The sequence below is a fragment of the Acomys minous genome (genome assembly GCF_964271855.1).
Source record: "Acomys minous genome assembly, chromosome: 5".
Lineage (NCBI taxonomy): Eukaryota > Metazoa > Chordata > Mammalia > Rodentia > Muridae > Acomys > Acomys minous.
Window position 1 is genome coordinate 50,012,276 of NC_140494.1, and position 26,913 is coordinate 50,039,188.

General features: G+C 34.1%; 1 protein-coding gene across 6 annotated transcripts in view; it reads right to left on the reverse strand.

Annotated features, from left to right (window-relative positions):
• Nucleotides 1-26,913, reverse strand: part of CDH12 (cadherin 12) — a 1,018,075-nt gene that overhangs the window by 985,426 nt on the left and 5,736 nt on the right. For 3 of the 6 annotated variants that reach the window (XM_084781274.1, XM_084781273.1, XM_084781270.1), the window contains exon 1: nt 3,454-3,534. The exons of 1 other annotated variant lie outside the window; for it this stretch is intronic. The gene's annotated coding sequence lies outside the window, so the exon portion shown is untranslated. Of the gene's footprint in view, nt 1-3,453; nt 3,535-26,913 lie in introns of those variants that run through there. 2 more of the 6 variants (XM_084781275.1, XM_084781271.1) reach the window with 1 other exon arrangement.

Below are 26,913 nucleotides of genomic sequence, written 5' to 3' on the forward strand. Positions count from 1 at the left end.
CAGCCATGCTAAGTTCCTATCTGAAAACATAGCAGAGTGTGGTTAGTAGTGTCAGGGGTTGGCTCTCTCTGGAGGGTATCATGTTGGGCCAGGTATTGGTCTCACATTCCCTCCATGTCTGCTCTATCTCTATCCCTGCAATCAAGTCCAAGTAGATCAACAATCTCGACATAAAACAGGAAATACTAAATCTATTAGAAGAGAAAGTGGGAATCATCCACAGCAAAGTTGTCACAGGAGACAGCTTCCTGAACAGACCACCAACAGCTCAAGTTCTAAGATCAACAATCAATAAATGGGATCTCTTAAAACTGAAAAGCTTCTGTAAGGCAAAGGACACTCTCACTGTCAGTAGAACAAGCCACAGCTTACAGATTTCTAAAAGATCTTCACCAACACTGTATCAGACAGAGGGCTAATAACATATCCCATGCATTTTACACTTGCAGTTTGCCTTGACTTGAGTTTGCTCTTTTTTTTTTTTTTAACTAACATCCTTATAAGAGCTAAATGTATTGATATGCAGATCTTGGTGGATCAGTGACATTGAAAAGGCAAATGGGAGTATTTAGCAAGCTGTCCAGGAGAGATCAATTTGTCAGACTTGACATGAATCACAGAGGAACAGATCTATTTTCCCTGGATGATTAAGTGATATATTTACCATTGAGCATATCCATTTGCTTAATGCCATGCAAAATAGATAGATTACTGTATTCACTCTCAACCATGTTTTAAAAATTACTTAATCATGATCTATGACATCAAACAGAACAATCTTAGCAAAGCTGGCTCTAGCAGAATCACTAGCTTGAATTCTTGGACTCCACTTCATCACCCACTTTATCTAGAATTAAGTCAATTTGTATTTAGCCAATTTCTTTATATTTTCATAGGGTTGTTTTTTGTTAGATTAAGTAACAAAACACAAAAAGCAATCATTTCTATGTGTATTTAATATCATAATAGCAATAGAATAGATAGTGACTTCTCTGATGTGAATGCTTGAATAACAATTTTAGTCATATCATATTCAATCTTTTCAACATATCTTGAAGAAAAAGATTTCTTTTTGAAATCTAACTCATCTCTCTTTTATCTAATTTAAACTTTATTTCCCTAGGGTCTTCTGTTCACGAAGACAATGAAATTATTGTTCTCATAATTCTTCTGAATATTCCCAAATTAGTTTATTTATATTAGAAATATGTTGTAATTATTTTTAAATTTCATAGCTATTCATGATATTTCTTGGATGTCAGCTTTACTCACTGAATACCAAAATACAAAACTATGTCAAAATTATAATAATATACTTTGAACTTTATTTATAATTTAATTGAATTATGAGCATAAATTTCAAAACTGACATAACCGTTAGAAGCTTGGATGGGTATCAAATTTCAGGAAATTCATCCAGGTTCACATTTTTAAATAATTAATTTAAAGTTAGTAATTTCATCGACAAATAAATACTTAATTTACCTGGAAAGTTTACTAAATCATGCTAATTTTAGAAAAATATTAATTTTATATAGAAATATATCAAATTCATATGCAAATGGTATTTATCTTATGCAATGATATTTTATTACTTATACATTAAACTTTTCAGCAATATCTCAATAGTATAGTATATTCAATTCTGAATTTCAGAGACACAATATCAGTAGCTATATATAAAATTACAATCCAACCCAACATAGAACTAATAATACTTTGATATATAAAATCATTCAGTTTTTTTTTACACATACGTTTGATGTTCATACATTCATGCTGTTAGGAATGTAAGGTACATTTCATGTAATAGTGTGCTGATTGTCATCATCTAAGTGCCGAAGGTTGTAAGGAGGATATGGTAGAACTAGCCAATTTCTTGCAGTCCATTTGACTTTATTAACTTTTTCGTTGGCAAGGTGCTTTGAAGGAATGTTGGCATAAAGGGAATGAAGGTTGTGAAAGGAAAATGTAAGATATGCATATGAAATTTCATACAGCAGTTAAGTGGAAAATCCTGTTGTATTCATGAATACCAATCTGAAAAAGTAATCCATGGAATGTTCTAATATCTGAGTGCTTTAAAGTTTATCCGATATTCTTTGAGTAGAATCAGATCATCAGTCTTATTTGAAGAAGTCAATACCATGTCATCTTAGCACAGTTATGGTAGTTTTAAATAAAACTATAATATCCACCTTGTTTAGCACAGAGAAAGGTAATGGCACAGGACAGAATGACATTTAATCACTTATGTTCATAGAAACAAAATACAAATAAACTGGAGTTGAGACCAGTATTTTAATGCTTGGTTTTAAGATTTTTAATTTTTTAAGAGGATATTTATTTATCATATTTACTCCTGATACTATTTAAAGTGCAAGTTCATTTATAAATATTCAAATTATTTCAATAAAATTTTAAATATAACATTAATTATACATTCAAATATAAAGCATTGTGTGTTTCTATATCCCCTTCATTACCAAATCCTTTTCTTAATTCTGACATTAATCAGGAAGCAACATGCAATAAATTCATATGCACATTAAGTTATGATTTAATAAATACACTGCTAAATAGAATTTATCATCCATTTATCCTATAAAATGCAAAAAACCCACTGCTGTTTAGTTTAACTCATTTATAGAAGAAATTGTACTAGAATTGTTCATCTTAAGTTCCACAGGCTGGTTATTATGCTCCAAGTAGACTCTCAGGTAGGCTTTGAACTTTTTCATATCTACATTATTTGAGGTTCTTTAATGCTTATACCTCCTTCCAACCCACCTGCCCTAGATCAGAGGAAAAAGAGATGATTGCTGAATGGAAAAGTAGAGTTCTGTGGAGCAATTCTTTTTCACCAGGATTCCAGCAGATCCTTCAAATAGCAAATCAGCAGTTCAGCAAAAGTGACTGCAAACACAGCAAATGGAACCCAGAACATCAAGCATTTACTGATGGGGATTTTTTTTTCCCTAGGAGAGTCTTGAAGTGGAGAAATGAACAGCCAAATGATAGGAAGTGATGCCAAAACCATAAAGCCAAGCCTCCGGTTTGAGCTTTCTAGTGAACAAATACTAAGTGTTGTCTCACAAGTCTGTTTCCAGTGGGAAAACACTGCCTACCCTCACACATGCCATGCTTGGGATCAGAACAAAAACATGTTTACTTCCACTATACTCTGACATAGTTTTTGTAGAGCATGGACAACAAAACGAACTAGAAGAATGAGAAGTAGAGCGATTGGGTAGAATGTCAGCTATTCTTAAAAAATTGGAACATAAACATCAAATTGCAGCAAAGCGTGTTATATTTTCAACAGTGCTCTTTAAATATCAGGCAATTGACTACTAATGTCTATAAATTATGAATTGTTAAAAGTGCTTGGGTTTAAATTTCCATACAGGCACCATATGACATAAGACATGGAAAAATAAGTTTGAAATAGACCTGGATGCTTTCTCTCTGATTGTTTCTTCTCATTATTTTGGAGGGTGCTACACTTGACACCTAGAAAAAAATGCAATCATAGACTTACCTAACCATACAAGTTATAAACCATAAAATTACCTGACTGGTAACATATATACAATGGTACAACTGGTTCTTTTACTTTGGTGGTAGTGAACATTTATTTAATTAGACTTCAGCCTTCTCAATAAGAACAAATACATGTCTGTACTGTATACTGGAGCAGTTCAGGGTGGGAGAGGTCATTGTTCATAGAGGAAAAGCTATTACTGTGATTTTCTTGAGCCAATGTTATTTCTAACTAATATAAAAATATATTCTTATACCAAAGTTAGGTGTAGGCTCAATCCTACCAAAGATGCTTATTTTTGCCATAGATGGAGACCATCACAGAGTACTGAATTAGCCAAACTGCAGAGAAGAAACAATTGTGGTGTCCCCTATTCCCCTAGATCCGTTTACAATTAAACTTACTCATGCAAACATTTTGGAGAAGGGAGTAGAGATATTTTAAGAGCCAGATTACTGCTGCAAAACAGTACCTTTTAGACATTATAAGGTCGGTTGTACCTGTGAAATCTTAACCATGTGGTTGTGTAAACAAGACTTGCATGATTACATCATCAGTCAACATATCAAAGTATATGAGGCAATTGTCACAAGGCTCCACATGTATAGAAAGAGCTTCAAGGAATCAGTGATTACTGAGAGAAAGAATCAATTTTCTCCTGGAATTTGTGTTCAGATAGGTTACTGAATTCCAAAATCTCAGCCCCAAATGTACATAGAAGAAATACTAATTAGATTCAATAATATATACTTTTCTGTATATATATATATATTTTTTTTTTATGTGTGCATATGTGAATGTATGTATATATGTATGTGTGTATGACCATATGTGTATATGTTCATGTATAAATAATTAACAAAAATGGGTAATAAATTTTAGATAGTGTAGCAGACAGAGAAAAGAAGGAAAATGAAAGATGTAGAAAATTGTGTAATTAGAGTACGATGTATACAATTATAAAAAGAATACTTTTAAATTAAAATAAAAGGGAAACTTTTAGTGGGCTGGCAAGGGGTAAAAGTACCTGCCACATAATCCTGCTAGCCTGAGTTCAATACCCAAAACTATATGTGGTATCATCCAAAATTGTTACTGAGAATTGGGGAGCAGAAACAGAAGAATTTCCTAGCTTGTAGGTTAATGATTTGAAATATAGTGTGATAGAGGGACAGTGTACAGCATATTGAAAGGTTGAAATCATAAGGCCAGGGGAAGCAGGGTGGGCTGTAGCATTGTCCAATCATATTTTGACATGAGGGGTTAAGCCAGGGAGTTTCCATTAATCAGGATAGGAGTAGGTTCCTGTGCCAGGGAACATATACTTAGATTGACTCTGCAAGCAAGATAGAGAAGTTGTCCTTGAAATGTTTGGACTCAGACAACAATTGTTTCCTTATAATTGTTTCCTGTTCAGCTATTGGGAAGTTACCAGCTCCTCAGAGGCCTGGGACCTTGAATTTATTTTCTCCCTATGATTAAATGGGGTCTGAAAATGAAATGGCAGTATTTAGAGTAAATTTCTTTTGCTTGTTCCCAATAGAGTCTGTCCTGTGGCCCTAGTTGATCAATAGTGGCTTGAATATAATAAATCTTTGTCTTCTGCAAAAAAAAATGAATATAAAAGAATAGACCATATGTCAGAAAGAGGGAAGAAGAGAATTGACACCCTAAAATTTTCTATTGATCTTATAAACACATGTTTACATGCCCCATGCTTGCATTCACACAGGTATTAAACACACTCAGATATAGACTCTCAGCACATTGATGAATGTAAAATAATTCAAGGGTACCCAATTTTTACTTCATAATGAATACACAGTAATACATATAAATGAATACTAATTTCATAAACAATAAAAATAAAATAACTTGCATTTTCAGGCTATTTCAGGTTACATAATATAACTTTATTATTAAAAATCTAAGTACAATAAATATTTTTCAATAAATAGATGAAATCTTAAAATCTCTGTTTCTTTTTTATTTTATTGAAAATACTTTTTCTCAGATAATATATATTGATTATGGTTTCTCCTCCTTCTAATCCTCCCAATCACTCCAAGCTAGTCTCCCATCTAAATTCACATCATTTCTGTCTCATTAGAAAACAAACAGGATTCTAAGGGATAATAATAAAATATAATAATATAAAATAAAAAAAACTGTCACATCACAGAAGACATGGTGCAGACTATTGTAGGCTCTATGCATTGAACCCTAGTCTCTTGGAGCTCATATGAGCTTTGATCATGTCAATTTCCAGTACCTTGTTTTCTTGATGTTCTCTATGCCCTCTGACTCTAACACTCCTCTTTGCACCTTTTCTTGTGGAGGGGTCTCTGAAGCCTGATCTCTGAGTGGACGGATTAGGTAGAGATATCCCTTTCAGGGCTGAGTTTTCCAAGGTATTTTACTCTCTGCCTAGTATCTATCTCTAGGTATCTGTATTTGTTTCCATGTGCTGTATTTCAGAAGATGGCTAAGCCAGGCCATAGGAGAATGTCATTAGGCTCATTTTATTGATATAGCCTTTAGTAAGATAGTGGTATTTGGTTGTACGCTAATTTGCTATGCTATCTTTTCTTTGATTCTTGTTCATAGGAAGCACTAGATGACTATCTTGCACAGTCTGTATTAAGTCACCCAGATATTCATTGGTTCTTCCCACAAGCTTGCTGCTAAGTTGCCCTAGCATATATTGCTACACTTTGTACAAAGTGTACAGGACACTTTGTAGTGTAGAGTAAATGGTTTGTGAGTAGTTTGTTTACATTTTACTTTAGGTAGTGTGAAAAGTGTCCTAACGACAATAAACACAGCGGACTTGGCAGCAGCTTGGGTGGTTTGAGCATTCCCATGGAACCTCTTTGTTCAACTGCTTAATTAGATGTAACCCAGTTCCAGTAATGGAAGCTTTATTTTGTGACAACATATATCCAGTTGGTGCCCTGTTTCACCCATCATTTCAGATATATCTAGACCAATAAGTAGACTCTATTTGAATGGTGGCCAAAGTTATGAAAGGCAAGAAGGTACCGAAAAATAAAATTTGTAAAAGATGAGGATCATAAAAGAAATTAGATAAAGGTGAAAAAATATTTTAGGATTACACCTAAAAATTACCACTCAGCATTTTGAACTAATACAATATCATTAGTACAGCTTACCTCATGTGTACACATTTGGTTAAAACAAAAATAAAATTAAAGGATATAAAACATATAAAATTACAACCCAAATACATTTGTGATTATATTATTAAACACTTAAAAAGACTGCAATGCTAGCAGGTTACCAAGAAGAGACTTGATACCCTTTGAGCATATACAGGGGGAGGTAATCCCCCTCAGGAACAGTAATAGTGGAGGGGAATAAGGGGAAAATGGGAGGGAGGGAAGAATGGGAGGAGACAAGGGATGGGATAACCTTTGAGATGTAACAAGAATAAATTAATAAAAAAATTTTAAAAAAGATTGCAATGAAGTAATATCCTTAAATAGAATGAGGTCAGAATATTGTTCTGGGAGTTATTGATTTTTATGTACTTAGGTAAACAAAGATCTACAAAATGATCATGAAAATTGCAGAAAGACACATTCATGTAGTTGGTCATTTTGTTCTTCTGAGGAGTTAATAAACTAACCCATAATGAAATAAGTAATAGCAAAACTCAAATAGCATATCATGGTCATTAGTATGATAAGTATAGTCAGAGGCGAACTTAATTTAATGCATACAGTTATAAATTGTGTTATAAATTTTATAACTATTGCACGGATTGAAGAACTTTGTACATTCCATACTCAGAAAAACTTATGCAAAAGTTCATATAAACAAAGAAATTCTCAATTTTGAAGGTATAGATTTTTATTTTATAATGTTGTAGGAGTCCAATAAAATAAATATTGCAGCATACAATAAGAATCAATCATCTGATTAGAAAACATAAAACAATTATGTGTAAGAATGAACATTTCTTTTTTATGAGTCACAGAATATATTAAGAGAAGACTGTATATGTTGCCATTTTAGAAATAACAGGTCTTATTTCAGTGGACAAAACTGATACTGGGCAAATGTGCTTTAAGAATAGATACTTGTTACATAAGTAAATTCATTATTATGATGCCAAACTGTGGTTAAAATTCTGACTGACATTTATTTAGAAGGGTCACTAAAGTCTCTCATTGAAAATGTTTTATTTAATTGCTAATATGTGTGTAAAATCTAATGCTATATGTGTACTTCATGACATAAATAGGAAGGATAGTTAATAACCTTAAAATATGAAAAACTGACCTCTATGGCTAAAGCTAGTACCTGCTGATGAAAAACAATCTATGAATCTTTGTCATCTGTAAACTGAAAGAACAAATATTTATAGTTGTCAAATTGAATTAACTTGGAACAAATATTTGCATTATAGAAACTTAAATGAATGGCAATACCAGATTCCATAAGTCTATGAGAGAAATAGCACGGATTTTCACAGATGCAATGGAAGCTGCTTAGTTTAGAAATCTTAATGTGATAGAAGAATAATGGAAAAATACTGTAATATAAATTATTGATAATAAACTTGGGAATAAGGTATGTATAAGTATTTCAGTTAAGAATTTACTCATTTTTGATATCTTGATAAGATATATTTTTAAGTATTGTCGTAAAACCTTGGAATTGAGAAAATGCCAGCAAAATGATAAAAATGACCATATCTCCAAACATGTAAAATAAAGTCTTATGAAGTAATAGATTTATATCTTTTGAGAATCAAAGGGAATTTGATTTTGTCATGAATGCGATTCAAATTATAGATAAGATTTTAGGGAAAAATAAGTCATATTATCATGAATAAAAAGGGATGGAGGGAAGATCTTGCAAAGTATAGAAAGGGGCCTATAATATAAATATTATATTTAAGATCAAGTATTCTCTGAATTGCTTCACATATTATAGGTATTAGCTCATATAATTGATGTCATATGTGTTTGCATATTCATCACATGGGACACAATAGTATAGATTGTCAGTTGCCTGTACAGAATACTGATCTTATCGATAGACTTCACAAGAGATCTTATCTGTTCATTTACTTATGAGAAAATTATGTAGCTACAGTCTTATCTGTGTATATTGGCTTAAAGACTATTTTTCTTCCCACGTTTACTTGGGCTTTGGCCTGTGTTTGGGTTGGCCTGTGGGATGTTTCACATATAAAGAGAAATGTGACAAGAGATGAAATTTGATAAGTTCTTATTGACTTTACCTTGGATCCTTTTTCATTTCTCTTCACAATGATAGGTGTCTACTGATGTTATTGATATTTATGGGTCTCCAGAATTAATAAGAAAATAACCAGCTTATACCAGCCAAATAAGCTTTGACTAGAGTGTGTGGAAATTGGCAGCTTTCATCAACTAACCTGTTCACATGGTAGACACAAAGATGAGATAATTCAGAATAAATAATTATTGTATAGCCTTTATTACATAGCAACATGATTAATATCAATTAGGCATGAGCCAAAAATGTATGATTCTTGACATTCTCCTTTGTTTTATATTAATAAATGTTATGATATATATCAATATCAGCATATAATAAGTTCATGATATATATTACAACTTAATATTATAAGTGTTATAATATTAAGCTTAAATATTATAAAAGTCACAGTCTGATATGAGTTGAAATTAATCTCTTCTGGGTTCAACTTAATTGAATCAAGAGTGATTAATCTACTTTGCATCATGTAGAAGGCATGATTAATATCTCTCATGTGAATGACAAAGCATTTTTATGTTTTCAAAGTGTGATATTATTCACTTTTTAGTAAAACAATATTTAATGTTTTTGTTTCATAAGTAAAATAGCATAATTGATAAATATATTCACAATATTCTGAAACAACTACTTTTTCCCTAGCCATCTCCTTGTCTACTTGTGGTGTGTGTGTGTGTGTGTGTGTGTGTATGTGTGTGTATGTGTGTGAATAGCTTTGCTAAGATCATTCTCACAGATATTCTATTGTAGGAGTGAAATTTAATGAGTCTTTGCACCTCAGTCAGCTCCTAAAGACATATGATAATTGTTTCCTCTATTCCTTACTATAAATGGAAGTAATGTTCATTTACAATGATTTAATAAGGCAGTGTCTGGTTTTGAGGTTTTAATTCCTTTATAATTCATGCATTTAACTCTGTTCCCATCCATATTGTTTCTATCGATTCTGTCTTTAATACCATTTTTATTTTATACAAAATAGATTTTTTTTTATATACACTCTATTCTGACTTTGTCTCCTTTTTCCCCCATCCCTCCCCGTTCCTCCTCACCTTCCATCTCATCTAGTTCCACAACCTTTCTGTCTCTGATGACAAAACAAACAGGAATCTACAGAAAATAATGAAATAGAGTGAATGGCTCCAATTGATAACCGCCTGCCTTTGAAAGTTACACTTGCATCTCTCTTCTGACCATGCCTCATGTCAAGAGCTCTGAGTAATGCTTCTGCTTCACAGAGTAGCTCTTCCACCTTCCCCCAGGGTGTACTGGAATCCCTTGGCAGAGTAGGCCACAATAAACCTTTCTTGTCTTTATCCTATACCTATTGGTTTTCTCTCAGAACTAAGGACATCACACTGGGACAGGAAAGGCCCCCTGCCTCACAGTAGACAGCCAATGGGAAATCATATTTTGATTTTTAGGAAAGCAGAATCAAATGATCCATCACATAGTTTTCATAACTGAATTTATTTGAAAAATATTTAAAATTATTTATTAATTTATTCTTGTTACATCTCAATGGTTATCCCATCCCTTGTATCCTCCCATTCTTCCCTCCCTCTCATTTTCCCCTTATTCCCCTCCGCTATGACTGTTCCTGAGGGGGATTACCTCCCCCTGTATATGTTCATAGGGTATCAAGTCTCTTCTTGGTAGACCTGGTGTCACTCAGAGGAAAATATTTAAATTTGATTTTGAAACTTAATGCCAATAATTTTAATTGATATTAATTGTGGATGATGTGAGTAGAGATTGAGTGAGGTAGTGAGTGTCTGTATGTCTCTCTCTCTGTGTGTGTGTGTGTGTGTGTGTGTGTGTGTGTGTGTGACAGACATGCTGTCCAGCATTCTCATGGGAAAACAACATGAAGTGCAGAGTTACTTTTTCTTCTTCATCATTAACAATTTTTTCAAATAAATCCAAGGATGTGTTATGGATTTCTTTTTTTAAATTTCATATAAAATCTGACCCAAAAAGTGTGTTCTATGGCTTGATTACATGAATGTTTTCAGAATATTAGCTCCATTTGTAAGAAAGTTCAATGTTGAATGGAAAAGACACAAAGAAAGCAATGCTGAAATTGCATGCACAACATTCTCTTCCTAGAAAGGCACTGTCTGCCACAGACGTAGGCTTCAGTATACTTTAAAGTACTGTGTTAAGTTGTTGAACATGGTTTAATTTGTAACTCATAGTTAATTGTTGATTTGAATGCCATCATTGTCCTATACCAGGATAAAAATTTTACAGAATTCATGTGAACACCATGTGCACTGTTAAAAAATAAACAGTTTAATATTTCATTTGATTATTAACAATTTGCAAATTCAAAGATCATATGGTAGAAGTGATGATACTGGTATTTTCATATAAAGAGATGCTTTTCATTTAAAGGTTTGCTTTTACTTTATATGTTTAGATGTTTTAGCATGTGTAACTGTGCATGTGCAACTTTTTCCCAAAGCCCTCCTATGTTTCTGCTCTTCAAAACTGATAGGCTATTTGATTTTTGAACTAAAAATTTACTATTTGAAATGCTGCCTATAGGATTCTTTATACCATGGACATAACACTAATGAATTATTTTTGCCAATGTGATAATTATAATGGATGGCATTTTAATGATATTTTTATTAAACCAAGACTCATTTTTCACTTATCTCTTTCATTGATAAAAAAGAAATGGTCATTTTTATAAGTAAAGCAAACCATCAGAAAATGTCCATGAAGCAGAGCTTCTCATTACAGAGGCATGCAGTCGTCCTCATTAGCTTGTTTTGAAGTGAAGGACATGACCCTCCATTAACTCTGCACTTCATGTTTTCCCACGAGAATGCTGGACAGCATGTCTATCAGGTGTTTTAATTTATAATCCTTGATCTTACACTACTAAGAACAATGCAAACACATTAAACTATTAAATTTTCTAATTTCAGAATTCTTCACTCATTAGTTGAATTTCCCTTCATTATAAATCATGTGAATGATCAGTATTAAAACTATTTCTATGGAACCTTTGTGAGGAGACAAAACCTGCATTTAAGAGCTTTTGCTGAGGGCTAATATTTAAATTCAAGATGCTAAATTTCTGAGTTCATGCTGTAGAAAAAAATAAAATTTAGTAATTAAGTATAGTTATAATAAATAATAATGATAGGATATCTATTAAAAAGACATTTAATTTAGGTAATTATACCTCAACATCAACAAAAGTATTTCCAAGATATGGAGTAATTAAATAAATTTGTTTCATTGAGTTCATCTATCATAAAATTACACTCTTTCACTATGATTTTAAAGCAGTGTGCCTTAAGATATCCCCTTTCTCTACTTCATTGTTTTCAATAGCAAAATAAGAAAAATACTCGACGTGAGTTTGAAAGAGTGATGTTATCTTCATTTTGAGGAAATTATGCACTCAGAATATCAAGTATGTTAGTATTCAACTAACTATCATTGTAACTTTAAAACTCACTAATAAAGAATTGTTTTCAGGCCAGGCATTGGTGGTGCATGTCTTTAGTCCCAGAACTTGGAAGGCAGAGATAGGTGGATCACTGTGAGTTCAAGGTGAGCCTGGTATATACAAGCAAATCCAGGACAGTCAAGGCTACACAGAGAAACCCTGTCTCAAAAAACAAAAACAAAAACAAAAACAAACTTGTTTGCAGTACATATCTTAACAGAATCTTCTAGTAAATATTTAATATGTTGCATTGTGATTTTACAATTACATATAAGCATGACTTCTGATAACAGAAATGGAAACAAAGAGCAAAAAATGGAAGAGGGTAAAAGGAAGAAGAAGATGGAGACGTAAGATAGATGAAAGAAGTAGAGAAAGAAAAGTAGAGGGAGCAAGGGATGGAAGGAGAGAGTGGGGACATGGGAGGAATGGTGAGAGATTGTGTGTATGTGTCTGAAGAAGCCAAGAGGCCTATACATGAAGAAGAAAAGGACAGAAGGTGTTTGAGGGGAGATATATAAATTCAAATGCTATTTAGGAAAGAGAAGGTTAAAGAGCATTCTAGAAAAATGACAGAGTATGGAGGATCTCATAAAACAAAGTCCTTATGATATTTTAATACATTAGTGTTTCTATTTTAGAATATATAATATCAAGAAAAGACAATGGAGATTTCCCTGGAAAGAATTTATTAAGTTGGTCATGGTGGCACACACCTGTAATCACTGCACTTGGAAAGACAGAGACAGGTAGATCTCTGTGAATTTGAAGCCAGCCTGGCTTAAAAAGTGAGTTTAGGGTACCCAAGGCTACACAGAGAAACCCCATCTTCAAAAAACAAAAAACAAAAAATAAATAAATAAAAAAGTATTAACTTTGTATTAAAATGTAGACTTTAACCACACTTGTTGTAAATTTTACATTACCATTGCATCATTACATTACCATTATTATTACCTTGTTATGAAATTTCTCTTCGCCTATAGTATATGGAGATTTGGATTTTTAAGGTACAAAACACTTCTGTTTGCTTGGATTCTTAATTTGGAAAAAAGTCAAAATAACTGAAAAAATTAAAATGAGTAATGGTCATATAAACTACAAAAAACTGTAATGTAATACAAAAAGATTACAGATAAGACAGTGTTATAAAACATATATTTTCTTTAGTAGTTAATCAGCTATTTCTTCATGTTAGAATAAAAACAAATGTCTGAATATTGTTTGAATGAGGCTAAATTAAGAGGAATAGTGATGGTATCAAAAAGGGGAAATGGACCCTGATTCTCCTTTCTCTTTATTATATCTCTGGTATCTTATTGGTTTTCCATGGTGTCTGCAATTTATTTAATACCTTCTCATCCAACAGACAAACCATAATCCTCATTATTCTTCACTCTAATTATTTGTCACTTTCTTAGTTAAGGTTTCTACTGTTGTGATGAAATGCTATGACAAAAATTGAGTTGGGAAGGATAGGTTTTATTTGGCTTACCCTTCCACATTGTAGTCCATCACTGCACGAAGTCAGGACAGGAATTTGAACAGGGCAGGACCAGGAGCCAGGAGCAGAAGCACAGGCCATAAAGGGGTGCTGTTCACTGGGCTGCTCCTCATGGCCTGCTCATCCTGCCTTCCAATATAATTAAGGACTACCACCCACAATGGACTGGGCCCTCTTTCATTGCTCATTAATTAGGAAAATACCTTACAGCCTGATCTTATGAAGTCATTTTCTCAATTGAGGCTCCCTCCTCTCTGATTAGTCTATCCCATACCATGTTGACAGAAAACTGACCAGTATAGTCAATTATACAAAATCCAGAGCAAATCTGGGCAAACCTCAGAAACAGAAACATATCCTTAAAGATATTTCTATTACTACTTCCACCTTTTGGCCATGGAAAGGAGAACTCAAGTCTGGAGGGCAGAAATCAACTTGCATTACCAGGAAATAATTGTGTCTATGGATCAAACTTTACCTGATAGTCTGAATTAGACGCCATTAGGCTTTAAATGAGACTGTCTATCCTAGCCTCATTCATATGACTTCTTGGTGCTAGTAGGTTAAACTCCTTCAGGAGGATTTAGATTCATGGACTCTTTGGAGGTGGTGTGTTACTTGAGGAAAGCCAGGTTTCAAAAGCCCAAGCTATCCCCAGCTGTATTAATATTCCTCTTTCTTCCTTTTACTTGTATGCTCAGATGAGAGTTCTCAGGGACTGCTCCAGCAATGTGCATGCCATGCCTGCATTTATCCATCCTGCAACCTGACACAATTGTCGTTGGCTCTAATGCCTTGAAACTGTGAGCCCTGAATTAAGTCCTGCATGGTCATGGTGTTTTGTCACAGCAAAAAATAATAAAAAAATAACAAAGACGAAGGTCGAATAACTAAAGCACCATCTGTATCTGCTTTTGTCCCTTGATAGAGTGGATGAGCTACTATTCAACACCAACAGTACATGCATAAGAGACATGTGGCAGGGTCCTTCCTTTATAAGCAGTTACACAATGCCTTTAAAAAGAGTTGGGTCAGAAATAGATACCTAATCTAAAAACAGAACATAAAGTGGCACAGAAAAACTTGACAAAGCGTCTTTATAACCTTTTTTTCTTTTTCAAATATGATTTATTTTATATAAACTATTCTTCACATCCTGCTGGCAGCCCCATCCCTCCTTACCTCCCAGCCCCACCCTCTCTCCCTCTTCCCAAACCCTCTCCTGATCTCCTCAGAAAAGGGGAGTCTCCTACCCCGGACCCACCCCAGCTCATCAAGTTGCAGAAGGACTAAGCATATCCTCTTCCCCTGTGGCCTGGCAAGACAGTCCACCCAGGGGAACGTAATCAAAAAGGTGTCAAGAGTATCCTTGTCAGAGAGAGTACCTGTTCCCCTCAATAGAGGACCCACATGAAACCAGAGCCACATCCCTGCAGGAGTTCTTGGTCCAGTCCATGCAAGTTCCTTCGTTGGTGCCTCAGTCTCAGCATGCCCCTCTGGGTCCTAGTCAGTTGGCTCTGTTGTTCTTCGTGTGAGGCTCCTGTCACCTCCAGGTCCTTTCTCCCTTCCTCCACTTTTACACTAGATTCCCAATGTTCCACACACTTTTTGGCTATGAGTCTCAGCATCTGTTTCAAGGCACTGCTAAGGGGGAGCCTCTCAGAGGACAACTCTTCTAGGCTCCTGTCTGTGAGCATGGCAGAGTATCCTTAATAGTGTCAGAGGTTGGTACTCTCCCATGGGCTGTGTCTTTGATTGGGTAAGGTATTGGTTGGACATTCCCTCAGTCTCTGCTCTATCTACTATATCCCTGCACTTGTAGGCATGGTGAATTATAAGTTGAAAGTTTTTGTGGTTGGATTGTTGTTCCCCTCCCTCTACTAAACTTGTCTAGTTAGAGAGTGTCCTCTTCTGTCACTATGGCCCCTGATACAAGAAGTCTCTGCTAGAGTCCCTCTCATATCCTCAAAGGGGCCTACCCTGACTTAGGTCCCCAGGTTGTCACAGAGAGGCCTCAGCCACTGTTTTTCTTTTTTCAATAGACCTTTTATTTTCTTGCCCCTGCTCTCGCCAGGCCTGATCTTTGCCCTCATATCTCTCTGTGTTTGCTTTTCTACCCTGTTCTGTCTCTTCAGCCATTACCCAGTTGTACCACTCCGGACCATATCCCCAAAAGATGCTCTGCTATACAACAAGGACACTAGTTCAACTACATTCATAACAGCTTTGTTCACACCTCAGGTTTTAAAAACAAAGAAATTATGAAATTTGCAGGCAAATGGGTGGAACTAGAAATGGTCATCCTCAGTGAGGTAACCCAGACACAGAAAGATACACATGCTAAATGGATTTTAGCCATATCATACAGGAAAAACATACTACAATGCACAGGCCCAAAGAAGATAAATAACAAGGAGCATCCCAGGGAGAATATTTACATCTCACTCTGAAGGGGAAAAAGAATAGCTTCTTAATAACCTCTGATTCATTTATATAAAGGGGGTAGTTTTTTTTCAAATGGATGTTCTACTTTGATAGACAAATACACTTAGTAATAAAATTCTGTGCTTGGAAATTTATTTAAAAATAGTAAACAAATTGCTTTCTCTCATATGAAATTGTTACAACACTATTGTAGAAAATGTTGAAAAATTATGGTAAATATGTATCTAATAATGTTATCCCACATCATGAAAACATGAAAGGCAGAGCAATCCACAATGGCTGCATCAGTTATTTTTCTTAAACCTATTACTTGAATTTGTTACTTACAATACATCTATAATTTAATGTAATGTGTTTTAATGTTTAAAATATATTACAATGCAATATTATGTCTATACACTCTGTTGATCTCAACATAATTGTGTGTACAGTGCTTGAAATAGTGTTTTGTGCATGTTAAACTAGTAATAATAGTTTGATAAATGAAAGACTAAAGGTAAAACACGATCATAAACACTCAGATTTAATATACAAGGATTTAATATTACCAAAAAGCAATCAAATTGAAAATATATTACTTTTTAATCAAACTATTGGCATATATCAGATAAATAAATAAATGATTTTACTGCTCATAAATGTCATAATGAAAATATATTTGATATTTTGAATACATAAACTATTCTATTATGATACAATTTTAAAAATTACAACCATACTTTTTAGTTTACATCTGGATAAATACTACTACTGATCATTTTATGAGAAATGTGTCTTTATTTTTTTTTATTTAAGTAATTAATTCAGATTACATCTCAATTGTTCTTCCCTCACTTGTATCTTTCTGTTCTTCCCTGCCTCCCTCTTTCACTCTACTCCACACCTCTAGGTCTGTGACAAAAGGGGACCTCCTCCCCCACCATACCGTTGGGATTTACTAGACTACATGACAAAACAAGATCAAATACAAGAACCTACAAGATTAAAACACATGTTTGCAGAATCATAGAATTACCTTAGTAGGTGTAAGCTCAACTTCTTGTATGCACAAGTAAAATAGACTGAAAAGGTATGTTTGGATGCTACTATAAAAAATAAACCCATTACATTGTGTTTTGTCACTATTTTCAGTTTGGGCTCATGCTGTACAGATGTTTGCTGACAGATGGTTGTTGATAAGCAGTGATTGCAGTGAATATGTGTGTGTGTGTGCATGTATACAACATGCTACAGAAGCAAAGTGGCATCAATTATTTTCAAAAGTCGTTGTAGAGTGATGTTTTATGGACTATAACAGAAGCAGAGAGAGAGAGACACACAGTTCATCCTTATACTGCATGTGTATACCCTCATCCACACTATGTTCTGATGGTAAGTATACACTTAGATAGTTGCACAGTAGAGGACCAACTTCTTGTATAACTCAGCATGAGCAACTGGCTTGGATTGCTAGACAGCTTTGTCATCTTTGTTCCTCTTCACTGAACCTTGAGACAGCATATAACATAGCTACTTCTTTTCACTAATCTGTCTTCAACTTCTGCCCTCTTCAACTTGCCAAGCTCCACCTCACAGATCACCCTATTTGTATATATCATTCTAAAATTGAACTCCTTGTACTCATAAAATTGAAGTGAACTACGCTTCTATGAGTCAAGCTTCATTAAAAGGATGATGATTCACTGTCTAATTTATTAATAATGAAATAACAGTAGCAACACGTCTTGACAGAGCCATGAATGTAGCATTTACATAAATGTAAAATACTACCCTTTCAATATATATTTTTCATGTTTGGAATAGTTACAATTTAGGAAAATATTTTTCACTGGTGTTAATTTTTTTTCTTTAATGAGTGGATTTTGATATTTAGGCATGTTGTCAGTGCTGTGGGTGCCCAAGTAAGTACAGATATGTGTGTGGTAGCTAGAAGAAAATATTGGTTATTGCATTTCAAGATGCAAGCATCTTTGTTGTTGTTTTGGCTGCTGCTGGGTTTTATTGTTATTTAAACAGGGTCTTTTTAATTTTACTGGTTACTCTCCAGTGTGACTGGGCAAATAAATACAGGAATAAGTTAAAACTCAGATTTCAATTACTCAGACACAACTGAAACCAAAACATACTACTAAATGAACACACTACATGTATATACATTTATCTCTAAGTTCTAAAATTTTACTATATTTTCTAAACTATTATATTACTTATTTGTGTGTGTGTGTGTGTGTGTGTGTGTGTGTGTGTGTGTGTGTGTGTGTGAATATATGCACACAGGTGCCCAGGAATTAGACATCCAGGAGTAGGCATTGTACTCAGACGAATGTCACTTGAGATAGGTGACAGGAACTGACTTACAGTAATCTAAAAAGTCAGCAAATATTCTTAGCCACCAAGTCATTTCTTGGCGCCGATTTTTCTATATTAATAAAGTAAGCTGTATACTTTTATGTAGACATAAAATGATCATAAGAGAATCAATACCCATGAGGTCTTAATTTCATGGCTTCCTAAACAAGACCCAAACAATGATGAAAACAATAAGAATGGTAACAGACAGTCTCCTGGAGGGCTAGAATTACAGACAGTGAGGGAATACTGACAGTGAGAGAACTAGGCCTTCAGAGGGTAAAGTTTCCAAGTCATCATCCTGTACCAAGTCGTCAGTCCTGAAATCATTTACATGCAAGTATATGATGTGAATTTGTTGTATTTTTATATATGTGAGTACAAACACACACATATATATATACATATATACATATATACATATATATATACACACACACATATATATGTGTGTGTGTGTATATACATATATATACACACATATTGAACAACTAATAAATAGGTAGAGGACATGAACTTGAAAAAGCAAGGCAGTGCATGTGAAGTGTTGGAGGGAAGAAATTGAAGAGAAAAAAAATGATCTTATTATATATTAATTTCAAAATATAAAAATGTAAAAGAAATAAAAGGAAGAAGCACACATATTACACATGCTTAACATAACTGCTGAACTGCCTCAACAAAAACATGACTCAGGGAAATACAAGTTTTTTGACAGTACCAGATATTGACGCTTAAGTCATTGAGTATGCTAGGCAAGTACCCTTCCCCTGACCTGTAGCCCAACCCCTTAATGAGACATTTTAAGTGGCTAAAGTTGCTCTTGAAACTAATCATTAAGGGATAGAAGTAATAACTCGGGTCATTGCCAATTCTCCCCAAGTCTTTGGATACAGGGGTGAGTGGATTTTAGTGGAAGTAAAAATGCAATGTGAAAGAAGAAAAGAGGTGTAGAAGAATTTGATTCTGATATGTCAGCTTAATTAATTGGATGGATGGACCCTTTGAAATAGTAAAATCTGAGGATAGCAAATGTATCTGAGTGAAGTCCAAGACTTTATTTTGGACATGTGGGTTTGTGATGTCCATCAGAAATCTAACTTATATGCCAAGAAAAGCACATGGCTGCAGATTAAATCTGTGTAAATTTGAGCCTGGTGATGTATATTTTGGAGTTTTCAGCATATGGTGTCTAAAATTATGAACTTGGGTGAGATCATTACGGGCGTGGGTGCAGGCACAGGAAAACAGGAGCTGCTCCAATAATGTGAGAAAAATATAGAAAAGACTGTACAGTGACTCAGGTGTGGGGTGCTGGAATAAACAGTTGGCCCTTGAAGTGAGAGGGCAGTGAATAGGAGCAGAGATAAGCATTTTTGACATGTGAACATTCATATGTGACTTATTTGATTTGTTTGCTAAGAAGTTGTACCAAGTATATAAAAAAATCTGAAAGTGTAGTTAAAATAATATTAACTACCTAGATAACCAAAATATATGAAATGACAGCAGATGAAAAGCATGAGCAGGTTATATTTGGGGGAAAATCCTAAAAATATCATGTAAGGAATTGGTACTGTGTGGAAGTCTAAATCAAACTCTTATTAGTCATTTCTTGGATTAGACTTCACCTCCAGATGGCTTCTCCTAAAATGTAAACATGTGACTTGAAATGGATAATGTTAAATAAGTAATCTCAAAAGTATTTTAAAATGCAGATGGCTAAAATTATCACAGATGCTCCTGTCTTTTCCAAGTGATTCACTCTACAAAACCCATTCATAGCTGCTAATACTGTAAGTCAAAATAGATTTAAGACCCTTACTTCACTGGTCATAGCACAGAATGCTATGACCCTCCATTGGGTCTCCGCCTGTGATGCATGATTTGCCTTTGAGAAGTAGGATTATTAGTGTAGATACTATACACTGTATACCCATGTTAAAGAGAATTTTGAAAACATAAGCACTGAATACATTTCACCCTAGTGTAGAGAAATTGCAAACTAAAACATTGTAAGACAGGGATAATCTCTATCTATGTTTACACAACCAAACAAAACACATATGCAACCGAAGAGAAATGAAAGTTCCCGAATTCAAACCATGGATGGAGAATGGACAGCAGATCCCATTCAGGTGGCTTCATTTTCACATGGTCCTTGAGAGCATCTTGTAATAGCATTCACCATACCGTTAGAATAGTCAAGAACTAAATTTCAGATGGGGTAATGAGTAGAAATACAGAGCATGTCAGATCTACAGACATTGCTCCTTGTTAGTCAGGGATAAGGCAATGTAACTCTAAATTATATGTGACAAGTTGTGCAGTAGCCCAAAACTACACCTGAAATGATTTAACAACATAGTATATATTAAATACAAATGTTGTGGTATGAGATCAGAGTTAAAGTTGAAACTTTCTTAGAAGTTAAGGTTGAGTTAAAAAAAAAGACTCTGAAAGAGTTAGTCATTTTTATAATTAGTTATCAAAAACCAACTGCTTTCTCTTATGTTAAAATGATTCAGTACAGTTTTCTCAATATACTTTAAATAACAAATAATAATCTACTGGAAAAGACATCATTCAGTTTTGAGTCCTTCTAATTCTTATGAGGTGAAAGCAAATATATTTCCTGAGGAACGTCCTTTTTTTTTTTTTTTAAGGTAATTTTAGTTCTCCCACTTTATCCTAAAATTATTTTCCCGTTTAACAGAGTTTGAAATTTTTCTTGGCATGAAAAAGATGGAAGAGTATATCCACTTACAAAAATTGGTTAAGTAACCACTAATGAAAATATCTTGGCTTTTAGTTAAAGTTATTAATCATAGCTCTGTGGGTGAAAAGCAAAATGCAGTAATTTTTCAGTGTAGTTTTCCATGAACTCACAATATTGGGATGTTTTCCTCCAGTTCAAAGTTGTAAAAATACTGATAACTTGCCAGTTTTCTATAGTGACATGAACTAATGGACCATCTTTAACTTAATTCACTAAAAGAGCCAGAATATGGTACAATACTCTCATTCCCTTCACTACTGTGAAACTGGCATCAAGCATACATGTTGTACTCCTTATTGTTCAGCACTCCATGGCTGTCATCTCTATTGTGAATCACAGAAGAAGAATAAATTAAGTTGTTTTTGTACTGTCATTCATGTTTCATAGAATTCAATATAGTGTGAAAGGGTTTTATTTATAGAAAGGGTTAATGCCAAAAGTGTTTATTTTTTTCTATGAGAAACACTTAGCCAGCTTTAGAGATGCCAGTGATGGTGTTGTTCTTCTTTTGAGTGTATGTGTGCCTGTTTTATGTGTGCATAAGCATTTTAAAAATACCTTAAAAACATGTAAAGTATGTTTTCCAGTGCATTGCTCTCAATTTTCAAAACCTCTTCACACAGATGTATGCATCTGGAGACATGGGACAGAATTAAAGATAAATTCAAATGAAGTAACTGTCATGGTTTCAATAGAGGCAACTTGGTATTTTGCTATTATTTTAACACATTATGGGTAGACACAGTATGGAAGTCTATGCATATTTCCATTTTAGAATACATGCCTAGGAAAACAGTAGTAACATATTTATATAAATGAAGTTTCTTTTAGGATTTTTAATAGTGAAAAAAAATTCATATATTTCCCATGTTTTATGAGTAAAAGAAGGCAAACTAATAATGCTTTAAAAGGGAAAAATGGATGGAAGGAGAAAACATCTATCATTCTGATAAAGATGCTGCCCAAATAAAATCTGTATCAGCAGTTGCTAAGTTGCTATTCTCACAAGAAAATAGTCTCAGTAGAGTTTCCTTTGTGTGTAAGTACAGTCATTCACTCATAGTGATATAACCTCAAGAACTTCCATAGTAAGGATTCCTATAATAACTTGCTATAATCTAAAAAATGATGAAGAAAATTCAACATTATTTGTATGTGGCAACATGACCCACATGAATGTTAGGGATAATGGGCAACTTAGTTCACTGCAAATAAAACAGCTCCATGATCCGTCATTAACCTAAGTGAGCCTGAGCTCCACTGAAGCAGCCCTCTAAATGCATAGGTCACTGCCTGTTTAAAAGCTCAGAGATTTGCTAATGTTCCGAGGACTTAGAGTCTATTAAAGCAGACAGCTTGAGCATGTACAAAATTGAAGGTAGCTTTAGACAGCTACGATGCTTTGATTTGTTGAATAATGTCCCTTGGAAGCTGTTGTATACCAGGAACACTGTATTTGCTACATTATCCTGCATAAAAGTGTAGAGGTGTCAAGCTGAAAACAAGAGCTTACTGTGTCAAGAGATACTCCACAAGAGAAATTAAGTTTGCACTCAAATCTGACTTTCACCAAGCAATTAACTCCATTAAAGAGAATAGAGCTCTGAATAGAGCCCAAATTAAGGCAGTGCAGTTAGAAGCAGTAGTAATTCAGGAAGAATTAGCAATGTCCTACTGAAGAGAGCTACCAAATTAAGCCTTGGAAGCTTTAAAGATTAAACCATTTAATAGCTTTTTTAGGTGTTCTGGACTGTACAAAGGCTCAAATCCAGCTACCAATACAAAAATCTCCTCTGTACTCTTCAGATAACAAAACTGACTCTACAAACCAATTAGACAAATCTTTGCCACCCTCCATTACCTTTTTAGTATTTTCAGGTTGCTTTATTTTATTTTGTGGATGGCATGAGAAATTGGGTCATTATACAGTAATATAGTATTGGATTTTGAGCTGAAAAGATGATTAGCACTTTTTCACATTATTCATTCTGGAATTTTCAAATGCCTTTATATATCTAGTACTCAAGTTGTATTGTATTCAATTCAATAATTACCAGGAGGACATAGATTCTATAATAATTTTAGTCAAAAGTTGCATGCCCCACTCTCTCCCTAAAGGTTCTTTATATGGTACCTAAGTTGTTCAAACAACTTTATATGTAAGCATAATTTTAGTTTAATTTATGTGCTCATAATTATTCCTTAAATACTCATTCAATAAGGTTATTGAGGGGCTTCAGGTACCAGACACTATTAAAATGAACATCTCTCATAGATTTTTTCTTTTACTCCATAACAAAGTATAAAAATTTCTGGCTTATGGTGGTGTTACATCTCAACAAACCTATCATAAGTTGAACTTATTTTAATGTACCAATAAAATATCTAAATTACTAGCCATCCTAACTCAGCCACACAATGTACTGTAGAGCATTGGTCACTTACTCTTGTGATGGCATCGGGCATGGGAATTATGATTTCCTGTTCATGTCTAATATTATAGAAGTATAACATTGCATATGGTTAGGATTGGAAAACATCAAAAATTAAAATTCAAAGAATAGGATTTATTAAATTCTGATCAATTTCACATGTTAATATCAAAAATAATTAATTCAGCCCATTATTAAATAGGGATCATCTCTAATGCAATGGCATATTCCAGTGAAATAATTGATATGCTGCTGATCTTATTAAGAAAATTTACAGATGTACTTTCTCATTGGAAATCAAGTATAATTTTCACACAGTACCTAAAGATATCACTCAGAAACTATGACAAGCCAATTTTGCTTGAAATCAACTATGAAGTTCAAAAAGAATGATGCCTTTTTTTTTTTAAATAAGGAGTAGCTTTGCTAGTTATTAAAAAAAAAAGGATTGGCCAGTCATTGATTATCAGCCAACAGTAGTTCTTTGATGATGGCTTATGTGGTTTTATGCTACAATTTATGACAGAGGGAAGAGGAACTGCAAACGTGTTATCAGAAAGAACAATTTGGTTGTTATTGCACAATCTAGGTATGAAAAGAAAGTGACTGAAACAAAGGTGACTGTTGATGTGGGACATGAGAAATAATTGCCTTGAAGGTATATTTATTTCAGACTTTGATGCTATTAAGCCATCAGAACTAGTATATAGTTGAACAAGTGGGGCCTACAAAAATCTCAGAAGTGATCATAAAGTCCCAAGCTATTGGTTAGATAGCTTTAGCTGTGAATTTTGCTGGAGTTAAAAAAATGTTTTCCAGAGACAATGTAACAAAGGCTTGGTTTTCTTTCAACTCTATTGGGTGTTAGTGCAGACTTGCTATGTAGAGACACTAGAGGAAAACAAAGTTACTGGGAATATTGGGAACATATCCTTAAAGGGAATAGTACTAAGGCCTTCTCTTCCCCCATACCCCTCTCTCTGCTTTCTGGTTAGCCCAATACTTTCACTCCACCATACATTTCAGGTCATGATGTATCACCTGACCAGGAACTCAAAACACTGCAGGCAAGTGACTACAAGCAGAAATGTAGAAACTGCGAGCCAAATTTACCTTCCTGAATTGTTTGTTTCAAGTATTTTGTTAAAACTATGGAAAGCTGATAAAGACATTATGCAATTTACCAAGATGGACATCATTACAAACACAGGAGTAGTATACACAGGCTATAACAAGGACAAACAGAAATCAAGAGTTTGGTTTTGAACTGTGGTTGAAATGACTATTACTTATTCAAGTGGAAATACAGATTACACATTCCAAGATAGTAGTCTGAAGTGTAATACAAGAATTGGAGGTCAAGACAGTTAAGGAAAAAAACACACAGAAAAGGGCTCAAACACATGTTGAGAAGGCTGGTATCTGTATTGAGTCTCTTTGTAGCCTATGGCATCCTGTCATCCTGAATTGAGTCCCAAGGTATCGTAGGAAATATTATCTACATACCTGAAAGTATAAAGACTCTTGAAAGAATGAAGACTGAAGAAGAAAAGTAAATTGTAACAAAATAAAAAAGCATATGAAAGTGTTTTCATTTAAAACGTATTTAAGTGTCAGAAATGTGTGCTTTTGCATTTTGATGGTTCTAAAAAAAATGATTTTACTCCAAATGATTTATCACTGAAATCCACCTAAGTTCCTTAGACAGGCCAGTGTCTCTGAGATTCCATCTCAAGTTTTGAGGTACCAGGCCTAAATATTTGCTTCCTGAAAATAAAACCTGCCTACTTAGCAAATATTCCTGCTAGGGGAGTGGATTACCTTCAGGATCAAGTAGGTCACATACCATATGCACTCCTTATTCTTGTTTTATCCAGTGTTCTCACTGCGTAATACAGGCATGCAAAGATGCCATTTAATGACAGTATATAATATTGAATGTATTAGAGAACAAATATCCTATTAACTTCCTGTTAACCCTTTAAATATTAGTTTCAGAATTCCAATAGGCATGCTAGATCGCATGACTACAAGGCGAGCATTCGTTCTATTAGGATCTACCTGATAGTGAATGTCTTTCTATCATGCACAGCTAAGAACATATGCTGGAATCTTAATATGAAACCTAAAATTTCTCCCTGTGAAGCTACTGCTGATTTAAAAAAAAATGTATCCCACCCTTCTCATTCTTGCTTAACTAACATATAACTTGGCAGAAGCTTATGCTTCCCTCTGTTTCATAGCCCACTGCCAGCAATTAAGGAAGAGAGGGAATTGAGTCAAATCTTACTTTAAAATCTGCCAGCAATCACATCCCTTGAAGGAACGGCAACTCTTCATGGAAATATTGATTCACAAAAATCCCAGAAAAATATTTCATTGTACGTATACAGATATGCTTAAGGACAGAGACTTAGTCTGAGCAACAAGCCTTTAGGGAATGTCAGCATTGTGCAAAAACTGTGAAGTATACTTACAGAAAACTAGATAGTATTTGTCAAGTAAACCATGGGCATGTCCTCTTTATATAATCAAGAGAAGCAATAAACAGAAAGTACATGAGGTGGCTGTCATGATACGAAATGGTCTTCAAAGAAAACATTGTTTAAGTAAAATAACTGCGTTGGAAATAATAAGTAAAAGCATAGTCCAGTAACAAATATTTATTATCAGTATCGAATATTTTGCACCAAAATAATTACTTTATATTGCTAGAAATGCAGTAGTATTGTTTACATCACCAGTACAATAAACTAGTACAAATTTATGATAGCTACAAACCAATGATAGCTATACCTTTAAGCATCAGCAAATTTTTCTCTCTCTTGTAATCTATGGGGCCACCACTGAATACAAGATCTTTAATTAACTTTAATGCCATTGACAGTATCTGTGACTATATTTTTATAGTTATTTAAGTCATTCCTATAAGTCTCTTCAAAGGAGAAGTCTTCTGCAAGAGCAGTAAACACTCTTTTTTTTTCTTTTTTTTTGGTACATCCTGATTGTATCCCCCAGCCTTGTCACCTCCCAGTCCCACCCTCCTTTTATCCTCCCTCCCCTCTCTGCTAACCTTCTCTGTTGCCCTACTCTCTATTTTGT